The sequence below is a fragment of the Podarcis gaigeae genome, assembly GCF_964106915.1.
Source record: "Podarcis gaigeae genome assembly, chromosome: 12".
In the NCBI taxonomy this organism is placed as follows: Eukaryota; Metazoa; Chordata; class Lepidosauria; order Squamata; family Lacertidae; genus Podarcis; species Podarcis gaigeae.
In genome coordinates, this window is record NC_139688.1 from 2,561,957 (window position 1) to 2,579,023 (window position 17,067).

General features: G+C 49.5%; 2 protein-coding genes across 2 annotated transcripts in view; both read right to left on the reverse strand.

The window, feature by feature from the left end:
- The window catches only part of LOC310827680 (uncharacterized protein), a 919,426-nt gene that overhangs the window by 891,891 nt on the left and 10,468 nt on the right, over positions 1–17,067 (reverse strand). The gene's annotated exons all lie outside the window — the stretch shown is intronic.
- LOC310827821 (erythroblast NAD(P)(+)--arginine ADP-ribosyltransferase-like) overlaps positions 1–17,067 on the reverse strand; it is an 840,324-nt gene that overhangs the window by 730,629 nt on the left and 92,628 nt on the right. The window lies entirely within an intron of this gene.

Consider the following 17,067-nt stretch of genomic DNA (forward strand, 5'->3'; position numbering starts at 1 on the left):
ACCAGACATCTTGAGTGTTGGAAGCCAGGGTGGAGGAGAGGGGTGTCCTCAGCATCCTCCGGAAGCTGTGCAAGGAAGGGGCCAGGCCCATATCTTTTGGGAGGGAGTGCCACAGTTTATTTATTTTTTAAATGATATTTATTAAGTTTTACAGAAAATTAACAGTCCACAAAAAACACAGAAACAACAAACAACAAACATCAAAAATACAAACAAAAACAAGGAATCATAAAGAGGAAAAAAAACATAAAAAAGATTTAACATAGTAATAAAAAAAGTAAAAAAAAACTCTTTTTCATTTTAATAACCTTCAAAAACCTTATTTTCCTTACTTCCTCCAGCCTTCCCTTCTTGTATTCCACTGTGAAAATTTTTCCAGCAAGCTCATTCATATTCGTTTTCATCCTTTATCCTTCCCTTTATACTCTTACTTATCTTAATCACTAGAACCCCTTCATTTCATTTACAATGCCCTTAACATTCATAAATTTTACAATGTTTTTGTAGATAAGCTTTAAACTTCTTCCAGTCCTCTTCCACCTGCTCTTCTCCTTGATCTCGGATTCTGCCGGTCATTTCTGCCAGTTCCATATAGTCTATTACTTGCATCTGCCATTCTTCCAAGGTGGGTAGATCTTGCGTCTTCCAGTGTTTTGCGATGAGTACTCTTGCTGCTGCTGTAGCATACATAAAAAAGGTTCTATCCTTCTTTGGCACCAATTGGCCGACCATGCCCAGGAGGAAGGCCTCTGGTTTCTTTAGGAAAGTATATTTAAATACCTTTTTCAGTTCATTATAGATCATTTCCCAGAAAGCCTTAATCCTTGGGCAGGCCCACCAAAGGTGAAAGAAAGTTCCTTCCATTTCTTTACATTTCCAACATTTATTATCGGGCAAGTGATAGATTTTTGCTAGCTTGACTGGGGTCATGTACCACCTATAGATCATTTTCATAATATTCTCTCTTAAGGCATTACATGCCGTAAATTTCAAACCGGTGGTCCACAACCGTTCCCAGTCAGCAAACATAATGTTATGACCAATATCTTGTGCCCATTTTATCATAGCAGATTTAACCGTTTCATCCTCAGTATTCCATTTCAACAGCAAGTTATACATTCTCGACAATACCTTAGCACTGGGTTCTAGCAATTCTGTTTCCAGCTTCGATTTTTCCACCTGGAAGCCATTTTTCCTGTCCAAGTTATAGGCCTCTCTTACTTGAAAGTAATGTAACCAATCACACACCTTATCTTTAAGTTTCTCATAGCTCTGCAGTTTCAATTTATCTCCCTCCTGCTCCAAAATTTCACAATATTTTGGCCAGTTAGATTCCATATTAAGTTTTTTCAAGGCCTTAGCCTCCATTGGAGAGAGCCACCTTGGGGTTTTATTCTCCAAAAGATCTTTATATCTGACCCAGACATTAAACAGCGCTTTCCTGACAATATGGTTTTTGAACGACTTTTGTACTTTATCCTTACCATACCACAAATATGCATGCCATCCAAAAGCGTTATCATATCCTTCCAAATCAAGGATGTCTGTGTTCTCAAGAAGTAGCCATTCCTTCAGCCAGCAGAAAGCTGCCGCCTCATAATATAGTTTAAAGTCCAGCAGGGCAAACCCCCCTCTCTCCTTCGCATCAGTAAGAATTTTATATTTAATTCTGGGCTTTTTGCCCTGCCAGACAAATCTAGAAATTTCTTTTTGCCACTTCTTGAAACAATCCATCTTGTCAATTATCTGTAACGATTGAAACAGAAACAATAATCTTGGCAATACATTCATTTTGATAACTGCTATTCTACCCAGTAAGGATAACTTTAAGTTTGTCCACGTTTCAAGATCTTTTTTCACTTCAGACCAACACTTTTCATAGTTGTCTTTAAATAAATTAACATTCTTTGAAGTCATGTTCACCCCTAGGTATTTTGTTTTTTTCACCACTGTTAAGCCTGTTTCTCCCTGAAACCTTTCCTTCTCCATTTGTGTTAAATTCTTCTCTAAAACCATAGTTTTTAATTTATTAAGTTTAAACCCTGCCACCTGACCAAACTCTTGTATTAATTCCAAAGCTCTTCTAGTACTAGGGATTGGCTCCTGTAATGTCAAAACTAGGTCATCTGCATAGGCTTTTAGTTTGTAATGTTTAGCTCCGACCTGTATACCCTGAATCTGTTGGTCCCTTCTAATCATGTTCAGCAATATCTCCAGGACTGAAATAAAAAGTAGAGGGGAAATTGGGCAGCCTTGTCGTGTCCCTTTCTCTATCTTAACTTCTTCTGTAACTGCATTGTTCACTATTAATTTTGCCTTTTGTTCCGAATAAATCGCCCCTATACCGTTTCCAAACCTTTCTCCCATCCCTTGCAGGTTTTTTTCATGAAACTCCAAGAAATATTATCAAAGGCTTTCTCAGCATCAATCAATATCAATACTGCTTTTGTATTGATGTTAACTTGTAGTTTTTCCAAGATATCAATTAAGTTCCTTGTGTTATTTGACATATATCTACCTGGGAGAAAGCCTGCTTGGTCTTTATGTATAATTCCTGCCAAAACTTTTTTTAATCTTTTAGCTAAAATGTCTGCAAAAATTTTATAATCCACGTTAAGTAGGGATATGGGGCGGTAGGTCTTTTCTGCTTCATTTTTCGGTATAAGCGTGATATAAGCATCTTTCCACGACTCCGGTGCTCTTTTCCCCTCCATGATTTCATTGCTGTCAGGTCTGCCTCTAGATCCCAGCTCACAGAGGACCAACGCCCGGTGGATATAATGTACAAAAGTCTTTATTGAAGTTTAGTTTCCATTTCAAAGCTCTGGGCGCGCAGACCCACGTCTTGACGCTAGACCGGCTAAGTCCCCTCTGACTCACTGCTCCACCCACACCAGTTTAAGATTCTAGCCCGGCTCCACCTCTTACGCTGTTCTTTCCTTCGCTGGGTCCTTCTGCCCTCTGGGGTTTCCTCCTTCCTGGACTCCTCTGACGCTGAGCCCCCTGAGTCTTGTCCCTCCCTCCGGCGGGCTTTAGGACCTGGCTCCCTTCCCGGGCTCCCCGCTGTGCCACGCTCCTGTACATTTGAACTTGGCGCGCGCGCCCAGCCGGTGACTTTCCTTCTGACCGTTTCCCCGCTTCCTGATGTGGGCGTTGCCAAACCTGACTCCTCTCCTCCCTCTGGTGGTGAGGACACTGGTCCCGACTCCTGGGACTCCCCCTCCCCACTGTGCTCTGGTGGAGACGCTGGTCCTGATCTCCAACTGCTGCTCAGGGACTCCCCGCTGGCCCCTTCCTCCTGGGGCTTCCCCCCTGGAACCCCCCTCGCTCTGGCCACCGGCGCTCCCTTCTGTGAGTCCTCCGATTCGCTAGAGAGGCTTGTGGAATAACTCTGGCCACTGTCACTGCCTGCGCCCCCCCTCGTACTCCTCCTCCTCACTCTCCATTTGCTCCCCCTCCTGTGTCTCTCCTTCTGAACCCCTGACATCCACCCCCCCTCGAAGCCCCCCTCCCCCCTCCCCCTCTTCAGGTGCGGGTTCCGGGTGCTCTAGAGTTGTCGGGGTGAGTTCAGGATACAGTTCGTCCCCCGAGGCGTGCAGCCATCGTGATAAGTCCGGAAAGTCCTCCATGGGCTCGTCGACTGCGATTCCCTCCGCTTCCATCTCCTGGGCGGTGTGTTCGAAATCTGAAGCCGCCCCCAAATCACTCAAAACCCCTTCTCCCCCTGTCGCCTGAGGTGACGCCACTTCCCAGGGTCCCTCCGGCATGTCTCTGCGCCATCCCACTTCGGGTTGGTCCTCCCACCAATAAGATCCCCCCGTGCCAAAACCTGAGAGCGATCCCTCTGGGGAGCTGCCTCCCGGAGCCGAGTCCTCCGCTGACGAGAAACCCCGGAAAGTGCTGGCCGAGAGTGTGGGTGTGAACAGACAATCATCGAAAAAGCCCGCTGGCATAGGCTTGTGCGGGAAAAGTGTATGGAATTCTTCCTTGAGCAACTGCTCCTCCAATGCGTAATCCGGCACCCACCTGTTGGCGCTGGCCGGGGTGTCCTCTGTGGCGAGAAGATATTCAATCCCATCCTCCCCCCACCTTGAGTCTAAAATCTCTGTGGCTTCGTTGAGTGGCCCCCTTCTCGGCGACCCCCCCTTTTTGGGCGCTTCCCTGAGCGGGTCTGGCGCTGTCCCTGGTGCCTGAAACCTGTGGGGCTCTTTGTAGGGTGTGAGCACTGATCTATGAAAGACCGGGTGCATTCTGGACCCCTCCGGGAGTGTTAACCGGAAGGCCACTGGGTTGATCTGCGCCTCTACTTGGTAAGGCCCTAGCTGCTTGTGCCCGAGCTTCTTCTTGGCCAACGATCTGGCCGGAACTGCCTGGGCTGCTAACCAGACCCAGTTTCCTACCCGGATGTCTTCCCCAACCCTCCTGTGTCGGTCTGCCTGCACTTTGTAAGCCTGTTTCGCCATCTCTAACTGCCTCCTGAGCTGCTCGTGGATCTCCTGCAACTCCGCTGCCACGGCCTCTGCTCCCTGCGGCTCCCCCTCCCTCACTTTCTCTAAACCCGGGAAGGTTCTGGGATGCCGCCCATTGTTGGCGAAAAACGGTGTCACCCCCGTGGACACGTGTTTCGTGTTGTTGTAGGCAAACTCGGCTAAGGGTAGGTAGTCCACCCAGGTCGAGGGCTGCTGGTTCGCGTAGCATCTCAGGTACTGCTGCATGATGGCGTTGACTCTCTCCGCCTGTCTGTTAGTCTGCGGGTGTCGCGCCGACGCCAGGCTGACCTTGACGTTCAGGAAACCCATCAGCTTTTGCCAGAAGTTGGATATGAACTGGCGCCCCCTGTCGGACAGGATGGACCGTGGTAGGCCGTGCACCTTGAACACGTGGTCTATAAACAGCTTGGCGGTCTGCTCGGCTGTGGCCACCTTCGCGCAAGGAATGAAGTGGGCCATCTTGGTGAACAAGTCTACTACCACGAGTACTGCCGTCTTGCCTCTCGAGCTGGGCAGATCTGTGACAAAGTCCAGGGCCACCCTCTCCCACGGTTCGAACGGTGTCTGTAGCGGTTCCAACAGGCCCGCCGGCGGCTGGTGTACTGGTTTGGCCCTTTGGCAGGTGTCGCACCTCTTGACGTACTCCGCGACATCCCCCCTCATCTTGGGCCACCAAAAGTCTCTGGCTACTAGGTCCACCGTCTTCTCCTTGCCGAAGTGTCCCGCGCTGGGCGCGTCGTGCAGCTGTTGCAGGACCCTCGCGCAGAGGTTGTCTCCCGGCACGTAGAGGGCTCCTTTGCGGATGAGCAGGCCGTCGCGTATTTGGAAGTCGTCGTCCCTCGCCGTGCCGCTACGCACCTCCTCCATCTTGGCTCGCGCGAAGGAGTCCGTCTGCAGCGCGCGACGCACCGCGTCCAGGTCCACCGTGGCTGACGCGCATGCCCACGCCTTTGGTGCGAAAATATGCTTGGCCGCCGCCGGCGCCTCTTCTTTGAGATACTGCGGTTTCCTGGACAGCGCGTCCGCCATGATGTTGTTGTTTCCAGGGATGTATTCTATTCTGAAGTCGAAATCTGCAAAGAACTCCGCCCAGCGGATGTGTCTCTGGTTCAGGAACCTCGCCGTGCGCCAGTACTCCAAGTTCTTATGGTCTGTACGGACCTGCACCGTGTGTTTGGCCCCGACAAGGAAATGCCGCCACGCCTTGAAGGCTGCATGTATGGCCAGTAACTCCCTGTCCCAGATGGTGTAGTTCTGCTCCGACTTGCTGAGTTTCCTGGAGTAGAAAGCGCACGGCCTCCAGTCCCCCTGGTGGTCTTGCTGCAACAGGACGGCCCCCATGGCCCTGTCTGACGCGTCCGTCTCCACTCTCATGGGCCTGCTGGGGTTCACGTGTAGCAGGTGTTCCTCGGACGCGAAGAGGTGCTTGAGCTTCTGAAAGGACTGCTCTGCCTGCTCCGTCCAGATGAACTTCTTCTTCTTGGAACTGAGGGTGTCAGTGATGGCCGCTGTCTGCATGGCGAAACCTTTGATGAACTTGCGATAAAAGTTGGCAAAGCCGACAAATCTCTGGACTTCCTTTCGATTGCGTGGGCTCTTCCAGTCCAGCACTGCCTGTACCTTGGTACTGTCCATGGCGAGTCCCTTGTCGGACAGTTTGTAGCCCAGGAAGTCCACCTCCGTCTTGTTGAACTGGCACTTCTCCAGCTTGGCGTAAAGCCGGTGCTCCCGCAGCCGCTGCAGGACTTCCCTGACATCTCTCTCGTGAGCCTCCGGCGACTCCGAGAAGATGAGGATGTCGTCCAGGAAGCAGACGCACTTCGTGTAGAGAAGACCCGCCAAGACATGATGCATGAATGCTTGAAAACAGTGGGGGCCATTTTGTAATCCAAAAGGCATAACTCTATATTCATAGGTGCCCAGCGGCGTAAACATGGCCGTTTTCCACTCGTCACCTTCCCTCACGCGAATGAGATTGTACGCTCCGCGCAGATCCAACTTGGTAAAAATGCGACCCTTCCTCACCGTCGCCAGCAGGTCATCGATCTTGGGCATAGGGAAGGCTGAGGGCTTAGTTTTCGCATTTAAGACGCGGTAATCAACTACAAGCCTCTTTTGGGGCGTGTCCCGCTTCTTTACAAAGAATACAGGGCTGCCCCCCACCGCCTTGGACTCTCGGATGAATCCCCGCTTCAAGTTGTGATCTATGAACTCCCTGAGCTCCTGCAATTCATCCTCAGACATGGAATACAGTTTCCCCGTCGGGAGCGTCGCCCCCGGCAGGAGGTCAATCTTGCAGTCGTAGGGTCTGTGGGGAGGCAGCTTGTCCGCTTCTTTCTCGCAGAAGACCTCCAAAAACTCTTTGTACTTGTTAGGTACCGCTTGCAACATGCCCAAGTTCAGCTGTGGTCCATCCTCGTGCTCCTCATCGTCCAAGTCAGCCAGGATGCAGTGTTCTGCGCAGTAGGAGGAGCCGAAGGTCAGTTGCCGCTGGTACCAAGCTAATGCCGGGCTGTGCCTATCCAGCCAACTCATTCCCAACACTATGGGCGTGTCTGACAGGCGGGTGACGTTGAAGCTGATGACTTCGCGGTGATTACCAATGCGCATCACCATTGGCGGCGTCTGCTGTAGCACTTGCCCTCCCAGTAGCTCCCTGCCGTCCACCGTGACGACGTTCAGAGGTACCGTCGCTGGCAGAAGGGCTATGCCATGTTGCTGGATGAACTCCATGCCTATAAAATCTGCATTGCTCCCAGAGTCAATGGTAATGGGGATTTCCACAGTGAGCCCATTGGGAAGTTGAAGGGATGCGGTGAGCTGCACTACTGGTTTGGGTGGGAGGGGGTCTGTGGGCTGTAACATTACTGGGGATTGCTTCACTGACTTGTCTGGCTGGCCCCCAGTGACTCCATTTCCAGCCAGACAGTGGAGTTTTCCTGCTGTGATTCACTCTGCTGAACTGCTTCTGTTACTGTCGCTGCGGCTGCAGTGTGCTTGTGAAACCGCTGGGGACACTCTTTCGCCATGTGCTGAGCACTGTCGCAGATGTAGCACTTCCTGGTCCCTCTAGGAGGCTTCATTTTGACTGCTCCCGGCGTTAGGGCTCCGGCTGTGGACTGAGCCTTAGCACCACCTATCTCCATCGGCTCCTCTCCTCCTCCCAGCGGAGGCATGGATCGAGCGCGCGCCGCTTCCTTGGGAAAGGGGGGCGGTCCTCTCGCTGGCGTGCGTCCCCAATGCTCTTCCTCCTTGTCCCAAGGGCGTCCTTCCAGCCTAACCCCAATCATGAGTGCCCTCTCCACAACGTCTTTGGTGGTTTGGGGTCTCTCTCCCCTTGCAATTTCGTCTTTCACAGCTCCGTTCAGCCCCTCCCAGAACAGGTCTCTGACGGCAGACGATTCTCTCTCCCAGCCCATTACATTCACCAATGCAAAAAAGCGTGAATGATATTGCCTTACAGTGGCTCTGCCTTGCCTTAGTCCGTGAATCTCTTTCCTAGCGATATCCACATCAATCTCAGACAAAAAACACGCATCCATCACTTTAAGGAAGGCACCCCCTTATCTCTCCAGAGATTGCGCAGCCAGGATTTAGCCTCTCCCCGCAAATGCGATACTATAAATCCCACTTTCTCTTCCTCTCTTCTAAAGTCTTTCTCCAGCAGTTGCAGTGCATATACTACATCTGCTCTGAAGTTAGGATACTGCTGCAGGTTCCCATCGAAATGCGACACAAGGCTCCCTCCTCTGTTCCCCAGCCCAATCCCCTCTGGTCTGGCGGCCGGTAGCCCTTGTGCAGTCAGCACTTCTAACCTGGTTCGCAGATCCTGGCAGGCAGCAGCTGCTTCCTGTTCCTTCTTTCTGGACGCCAAAATCTCTGCGTTCAGCTGCGTCACGGCATTTTGCAAACTTGCTACCTTCTCTTCGGTAGTCATTTTTCAGGTATTCGTGAGCTCACGAAGTACCAATCTTCACCCCTCACTGCTTTCCCGCACGTCACGAGGTGATAAAATTGGTGTGGAGAGAGGGGACTTACTGTCAGGTCTGCCTCTAGATCCCAGCTCACAGAGGACCAACGCCCGGTGGATATAATGTACAAAAGTCTTTATTGAAGTTTAGTTTCCATTTCAAAGCTCTGGGCGCGCAGACCCACGTCTTGACGCTAGACCGGCTAAGTCCCCTCTGACTCACTGCTCCACCCACACCAGTTTAAGATTCTAGCCCGGCTCCACCTCTTACGCTGTTCTTTCCTTCGCTGGTCTCTGGGGTTTCCTCCTTCCTGGACTCCTCTGACGCTGAGCCCCCTGAGTCTTGTCCCTCCCTCCGGCGGGCTTTAGGACCTGGCTCCCTTCCCGGGCTCCCCGCTGTGCCACGCTCCTGTACATTTGAACTTGGCGCGCGCGCCCAGCCGGTGACTTTCCTTCTGACCGTTTCCCCGCTTCCTGATGTGGGCGTTGCCAAACCTGACTCCTCTCCTCCCTCTGGTGGTGAGGACACTGGTCCCGACTCCTGGGACTCCCCCTCCCCACTGCGCTCTGGTGGAGACGCTGGTCCTGATCTCCAACTGCTGCTCAGGGACTCCCCGCTGGCCCCTTCCTCCTGGGGCTTCCCCCTGGAACCCCCCTCGCTCTGGCCACCGGCGCTCCCTTCTGTGAGTCCTCCGATTCGCTAGAGAGGCTTGTGGAATAACTCTGGCCACTGTCACTGCCTGCGCCCCCCTCGTACTCCTCCTCCTCACTCTCCATTTGCTCCCCCTCCTGTTTCTCTCCTTCTGAACCCCTGACAATTGCATACCTCCATTAATGGTTGGATCAAATAGTCTTTCATTACTTTATAATCTTTGGAGGAAAGCCCATCTGGGCCTGGAGACTTGCCAAGTTGCAGGTTCTTAATGGCACCTTCAATCTCCTGTTCAAAAATTTTATCATTCAGTATTAATTTGTTCTCTTGAGAAATATTTTGTAATCCATTTGTTTCTAAGAATTCGTCGATCTTGGTCTCATTCTGTGGTCCTTGTGCATACAATTGTTTAAAATATCTCTGGAAACAGTCTTTAATCTCCTGTGGGTTTTGTACATTCCTTCCATTTACTTCAAGATGAGTCACAGTGTTTAATTTTTGTCTTTTCTTCAGCTGCCAAGCTAGCAGCTTTCCACACTTATTAGCCGATTCAAAAGTTCTTTGTCTCATTTGTTTAATCTTCCATTCTATGTCCTGATTAACCAATTTCAGATATTGTGCCTGATATAGTTTAATTTCTCGCAGGATCTCCTGTGACTTTGGTTTAATCCTTAGTCTCTTCTCTCCTTCTCCAATTTTCTCTAAAATCTTTCCTTTTCTTTCTTCTTGAAGTCTCCTCTATAAGGCATTTTGCTGGATCAGAAAACCTCTCATAACCGCCTTAATCGCGTCCCAGATTATTCTTTTTTCTACAGTTGTCTTCAAATTTATTTCAAAATAATCTTTCATGATTTTTTGGGCCTTCTTAATAGTTTCAGAGTCTCTAAATAAGGTGTCATTCTCCATCTAAAGGAACCAATCGGTGTTAATTTCATATCCATTTTCACAGGATTATGGTCGGAGCAAGTTTTTGGGCAGATTTCCACCTTCCGAATCTTAGGTGCCATCCCTCTTGTAATCCAGATTTGGTCAATTCTTGTCCAAGTCATATTGGCTTCAGAGAAGAAGGTCCCCTCTCTACCTAGGGGGTTTTTAGTTCTCCAAATGTCAATCATGTCTGTCATTTCAAAAAAAGTCTTTGGTAGCCTTCCATCTTTTGTGACTACCTGTCTTTCAGATTTGTCCATGTTTGTTGACACAACTCCATTCATATCTCCCATCAAAATGATGTTCTGGTCCATGTAGTCCAACAACGTCTCATGCAGTTTCTTATAAAAGTCTGATTTTCCCTCATTAGGTGCATAGACTCCAATTATTAATACTTTTTCTCCATATAATTGTATTTCAATTGCAATAAATCGTCCATGTTCATCTTTAAAAAGAAATTTTGGTATCAATTTCTCTTTTGCGTATATCACAACTCCTCTTTTTTTAACTTTGTCCGATGAGATAAATTCTTGACCTAGTCTCTTATTTATCAATAATTTCCTGTGGAGTCTAGTTATATGTGTTTCTTGTAAACAAATCAAATCCAATTGTTCCTTTTTTAACATGTGAAAAATTCTCTTCCTCTTGCTAGGGGAATTAAGACCCCGAATGTTCCAAGTTAGCATCTGCAGAGACATGTTGTAATTATTATGCCGTTCCTCCGACTGCTCCTAAAAGTTGTTCTTCCTCTGATGGTTGTGTCTCTTTCTCTAGCCTGTCCAACCCCAGGGGGTGCTTGTCCAAGTCAGGTGGTCCCAATCCTAGTGCCTCCAAATCTTTTGTTCTTGCCTCCCTTCGTAGTTCTTCACTGAAGTCTTTCAGGAAACTCACTTTATCTTCCTTTGATCTTATCTTAATTTTCTTTCCTTTGAATGTAAACGAGAGGCCTTGCGGGAATTCCCACCTGAACAAAATGTTGTTCTTCCTTAGTAGGTCAACCAAGTCACTGTAGTTGGTTCTAGGGAGCGCCACAGTTTAGGGGCTGCCATAGGGAAGACCTTGTACCCTCTGGGCCTCTGCCACCGTGAGCCTCTGAGGAACTCCCAGGAGGACCCCGTCTGCTGGTCTCGGCATCCAAGAGGGTTCATAGGAAGCATTTGGGGCATGAGTCGTATAGGGCTCTAAACACCATCATGTGCACCTTGAGTTGGGCCCAGAAATGAACCGGCAACAAGCGTCGCTGTTCTAAAACGGGTTACGGGAGATCAAGATGGAACCCCAGCCAGTCATTTGGCTGCTGCCTTTGGGACCAAGTGTGGTTTCCAAGTTGTCTTCAAGGGCAGCCCCACGTGGAGACTGTTGCAACGGTCCAATCTGAAACATAGCCAGACATAGAGGACAGGATCCGCTACTTCCTTGTATAAGAGGAAGAGGCGAAACGGGGCATCTGTTCTGTAGGCACCATCCCAGCCTATTACAGTGGCCAGAAACAGACTTGGGCTAGGGCAGTGGTTTTCAGCCAGTGTGCTGTGGCACCCTGGGGTGCCTTGAATGATCACTGGGGAGACATTTCCGTGATATGTAGCACATTTTAAAGGGGATGTTCTTGCCTTCCTTGAGGTCTCGTAGGGAGAAAGCAGGTGAAGCTTGCTTCTGAAAGGCTGGCGAAGAGTCCAGCTTACAGTTGCATCAGATGAGGAATTTTTAAAATGGGGAGAGATCTCCTTCATGTATTTTACTTCCAAGACCACGTCCTAGCCAGTCTTCTTCAGTGCCTGCACTGCCTCATGTGTCGCATCAGAGAGGTCACCACTGATGACGGAAAAGGATGGCGTATCCTACAAACAGGGCCTCCGTCTGATCTGCAGCCAGCCCCTTAAAAATCTTGGAAATCAGAATGGGCATTTTGTTTTCCTGGCTGCCTTTGATACTGATGCCAAGCCCTTCGATGTCCTGCTTGATGATTTGCACGGTGCGCTTGATGTTGGCAAGGGAGCCCAGGACAGGGGCTCCTGGCTCGCCACCATTCAGCTGCACGGGGCTGGGGGCAGCTGCAGCGGCTCGTCGGCGCCCTTGCTGCTGGGGCTGATGCTCAATAAGTTGTCGGAAAGGGTGACGAGCACCCGCAGCCACTGCTCACCCTGCACCCACAGCTCCAGCAAGCCGCTCTTGGAGCTCCCTGGCCGGCCGCCATCTTCAGCGCATTCCTCGGGTAGCCGCCACTGCTACCCCTGCCTGCCTGGAGTGGAGCTGGGACACGCAGCGAGAAGCCACCGGCCAGGCGGACGGCCAGCCGAGCCGCCTTGAATGATGGTCAGGGGTGCCATGGGCAACCCTGGCCTCTGTCCCTCTTTCCTTCCCTCCCTCCTCTGATGCCCTCTTGTGTCTCTGCCTCCCAAAGGCTTGCGTGGCTGTTGGCTACATCAGCCCTGGCTACAAGCTCCCCAGACAAATGGTGCCTCTGGGGCTGGCCAGGCGGTGCTGGGTGCCAGGAGTGGAGGTGCCTCAGAGTAAGCAAGCAAGCGGGCGAGGGAGCCAGCCCTTGCTGTTGGGAATGGACAGACAAGTGGGAGGCTGGACAGACAGGCAGGCGCTGTGCTGGCCTTTCTTGTGCTTGCTGTGTGCAAGGCCTGCCTGGGAGCTGAGTGCCCAGTGCCAAAGGGGAGCCTTACCGCCATGCAGGCCTGGCAGTACCCGCTGCTGCCGCCCAAGATGACTAAGGTGCTGGTCTCACATTCACTTTTGGCCAGTCTCCGTCCGGCCACTAAAGCTGAGGGCACCCTCTTCCCAGGCCCCTGTGGGGCAGTGTGAGGAGGCACCTCTATGGGGCAGGAGGGCACCTCAGAGACCTGGGGCTGCAGCTGCCCAGAGGACTCCCAAGGAGAGGGGAGAGGAGGCTGAGGGAACCCTCCACAAGGGAGGGTGTTCGAAAATGGGTGAGGGGCTGCCGGCTCAGCAGGCAAGTGGTGGCATAACTGGGCTCCTGAGCCCCACAGGGGGGCCACAGAAAGAATGCAGTTTGTCAAGTGAACCATGGACCCCCAAAGGTTGAAAACCTCCGGTTTATGGGATTGTGACGACTTGGGTCACTGGGTTGGGTAGAGCAGGCAGAAGGCACCAGGCGCTTCAATGACAAGGGGACCGAGAACTTGCCAAAGATCATTTTGAGCTAAAAATTTGGGGTGCAAGATTGTCCAATTCACTCCAAACAAGCGTCAAATTTTGGCAAACGTTTTGCAGTGAAAATCCTGTTGTTTGCAACACCCCACGAAGCGAGTGATACACACTCTAAGCTGGGAGTCAAAAGCTCACCAAGAACCCAACATTAATTCACTCTAAACTGGTGCCAAACTTTGGCAAACATTTTGCAGTGTCTTGCAGCAAAACCCCTGCATTTTGTAGCACCCCACCAACAGAGCAATAGTCCCTCAACGGGGGGGGGGGGGGGTTTAAAAGGTCACAAAAAAACCAATGTTCTCTGATTCAATCCAAACCGGTGCCAAACTTTGGCAAACGTTTTGCAGCAAAACCCCCATGGCTTGCAACACCCCATAAAAAGAGCAATGCCCACTCTGCCGCACACCGAGTGCTCTGTTTGTGGGGTGCAGCAAAACATGAGGTGTTCACCATGAAACACTGCTGCAGACCTTTCATTGGTGTTTAGCTCCACTTCAGAGTGAATTGGATGATGTCGGGTTTTCAGCAACCTCATGACACCCCCCCCCCCCCGACTTATGGTGCTGATTGCTCCACTTTTGGGGCGCCGCAAAGCATGGGTTTTTGCTGTGAAAAGCTATCGCAGACCTTTTGTCAACGTCTTGCACTGCTTTGGAGTGAATCGAATGACGTCGGGTTTTGGGTGGCCCCGTGGCCCCATGGACTGCCATACGTTTTTTGTGACCCCGCCATCTTACATTGACTCCACTTATCTGAGCAGTGGGTGCACTGCTGCCTACACACAGAGCTTAGGTTTCATTGCTGGAATGCTATGGCAGTTTGCAATATTTGAGTTCCTATTTACGGTATATAGTGGAAGCATTCAGACACACTGCCCCTGGAGTCCCACCCCAGGCAGCCTCTTCAGAAGCTACTGAAAGGTCCAGGAGAACTAAGGCCATCATATTCCTCCTCCAAGCCTTAGCCAACCAGCAGAGTAGCCATGTCTGACCATGCTAAGTCTGGGTCAGAAACCAATTTAAAATGAATCTATATAGCCACAACTCACTCAAAAATCTTACCCCCAAACTGTACAGTGGCATGGCAGGGGTGACGAGGTGGGGAGCATCAACTGTGCCATTCTGGGGGTGGGCACCATGCTCAAGTTAGGGCGGGGTGAAGTGGCACTGGCAAGCCACCCCCTGCTCCCCACCTTGCCTGGAGGAGACCACTTCTGCTCCCGCCCCACCTCATGCGCTGCCACTGCTGAAGAAAATGTGTGACTGGCGGACATCTGGAAGCATCTCTTGTGTCCAAGGACTTTGTTCAGAATAGTCTCACAACTGCCACATTTAGGGAAACCAGGATCACTCCTCTTAGGCCCAGGCATTCATCTCTCCACAGCCTCCTCAATGGTCTTCTGCAGTGTGAGGTCTGGCTTGGTGAGGAGACACCGTTGCAGATGGTTGTTCCGAACCTCGCAGACGATTCAATCCATCAGGGCATCGTCTAAGTCTCGGAACTCACAGTGCACTACGGCCTTTCGAAGGGCAGCGATGTAGCTGTTGATTGACTCCCCCTCTGCCTGGTCCCGGTGGTAGAACACATGGCGGACAGCAATGTGGCGGAACACATGGCGGAACACATGGCTTCGGAGTGTAGTGGTTTGTTAGCTTTTCTTTTAGCACGTCCCACAGTGCTGCCTGGACTGCTAGTGGCGCAACCAATGCTTGGGCCATCTTGAACACCTCTGGCCCGCAGAGGCTGAGGAATAGGCCCCACTTACACTCCTCTGACGCTTCCGTCAGCTCGTTTGCTTGGAGGTAGCAGTCAAACCAAGCGAGATGGAGTCCCATGATTCAGAGGCTGGGGCAAATGGCAGTAGAGGTACGAGTGAAGCCATGGTTCCGATGCTGATGTGGAAGGTGATGGATGGAACACAATGCTCTAACCAGTACGGTCAGCTCTGAATTGGGTTCTGTTCAGTGATTTCGCTCAGTGTTTCAGCTCAGTGATTCCACTCAGTGAGTGTCCGAATCTAGCTGTGCTCTGATGTCCATCCTATCCCATCTTCATCGTCAGTATTAAGTAGTGGGTGGACAGAGCAAACGACACAGAGATTTCTCCAAGTAGTTCTTTATAAGTAAGCTGGAACTGATCAGCAAACCGCTCAGCCGGCCTGCTTTTATAGGCAGCTGGCTATCAACACTGTGACAACAACAGCTCAGGATTTCCCGCCCAAATTAACTGACGTGGACCTGAGTGATAACTATATACAGCGGTACCTTGGGTTAAGAACTTAATTTGTTCCGGAGGTCCGTACCTAACCTGAAACTATTCTTAACCTGAAGCACCACTTTAGCTAATGGGGCCTCCTGCTGCTGGTCGCACCGCCAGAGCACGATTTCTGTTCTCATCCTGAAGCAAAGTTCTTAACCTGAAGCATTATTTCTGGGTTAGCAGAGTCTGTAACCTGAAGCGTACATAACCTGAAGCGTATGTAACCCGAGGTACCACTGTACACAGAAAACGGTTGAGAATGCATTTACATGATGAAGCATAAATTATTTGACCTAATGTTGCTCATTATAGAAGTCACAATAAATGAGACAGAAAAGTTGGAGGGGTGTATCCAGGAGCAAGGAGCAAGGGGTCAATACTTTTGCAACAAAGATGAAAGAACTTGACATCAATATCAAACAGTGCTCACAGCAGATCAATGCAAGCCCTGAACTCCTGGTATATCACAAGTGGACTCTTTATTACTGTGCTTGCAACTGCTCAAGACAAAATCTGTTTGGGGAAGAGAAGCACTGAACCACTGATATATTTCAAGTGGACTCTGTATTTACTGGGTTAGCAATTAAGATAAAACCTTTTGGGGAAAGAAAATATTTTGCCATTTTTATGGATGTTTATTCTCTATTTACAGATAGTTGCCTTGGTGACATTATCTTGTGTTGATTGCAATAGTCATTGTATCACCCCCTGTTCATTGTTTTATTTCCACAATATGCCAGTTACCGAAAAGTGAAAGAATAAGGTGGTACATGACATCAGTTAAGCTTGAAAAAATCTACCATTTGCCCGATAATAAATGTTGGAAATGTAATGAGACTGAAGGTACATTCTTTCACCTTTGGTGGACGTGCCCAAGGATTAAGACATTCTGGGAGATGATTTATAATGAAATGAAAAAGGTATTTAAATATGCCTTCTTGAAGAAACCAGAGGCCTTTCTCCTGGGCATGATTGGCCAATTGGTGCCAAAGAAGGATAGAACTTTTTTTACGTATGCAACAATAGCAGCAATAATACTCATCGCAAAGTATTGGAAGACACAAGATTTACCCACCCGGGAAGAATGGCAGATGAAGTTGATGGACTACATGGAATTGGCAGAAATGACTGGCAGAATCCGAGACCAGGGAGAAGAGTCGGTGGAAGAAGACTGGAAAAAGTTTAAAGACTATTTACAGAAATACTGTAAAATTAATGAATGTTAGAAAAATGTTGGAATGAAGTTATGTGGTTTTAGTAGTAATGTTATAAGGAATTAAGTATAAATAGATTAATAGAGTATTAAAGGGAAAAATAAGGTTAGAATGAGTTAAGACAATTATAGGATAGAAAACAGAGGAAGATGGAAAGGAATTGCTGAAACAATTAATAGAAGTGGAATACAAAAAGGGAGGCGTGAGGAGGTCGTGGAAATAAGTGAAAGAAAGATAAGATATTGAAATTGGACTGTGTTTTAAATGGTTTTTGTTTTGTTAGTTGTATGTGTTAGTGTTTTGTGGTGTTTTTTGTATTGTATTGTATTGTATTGTATTGTATTGTTGTACTTTTTTTTCTTTTTTTGTTTTTTGTAG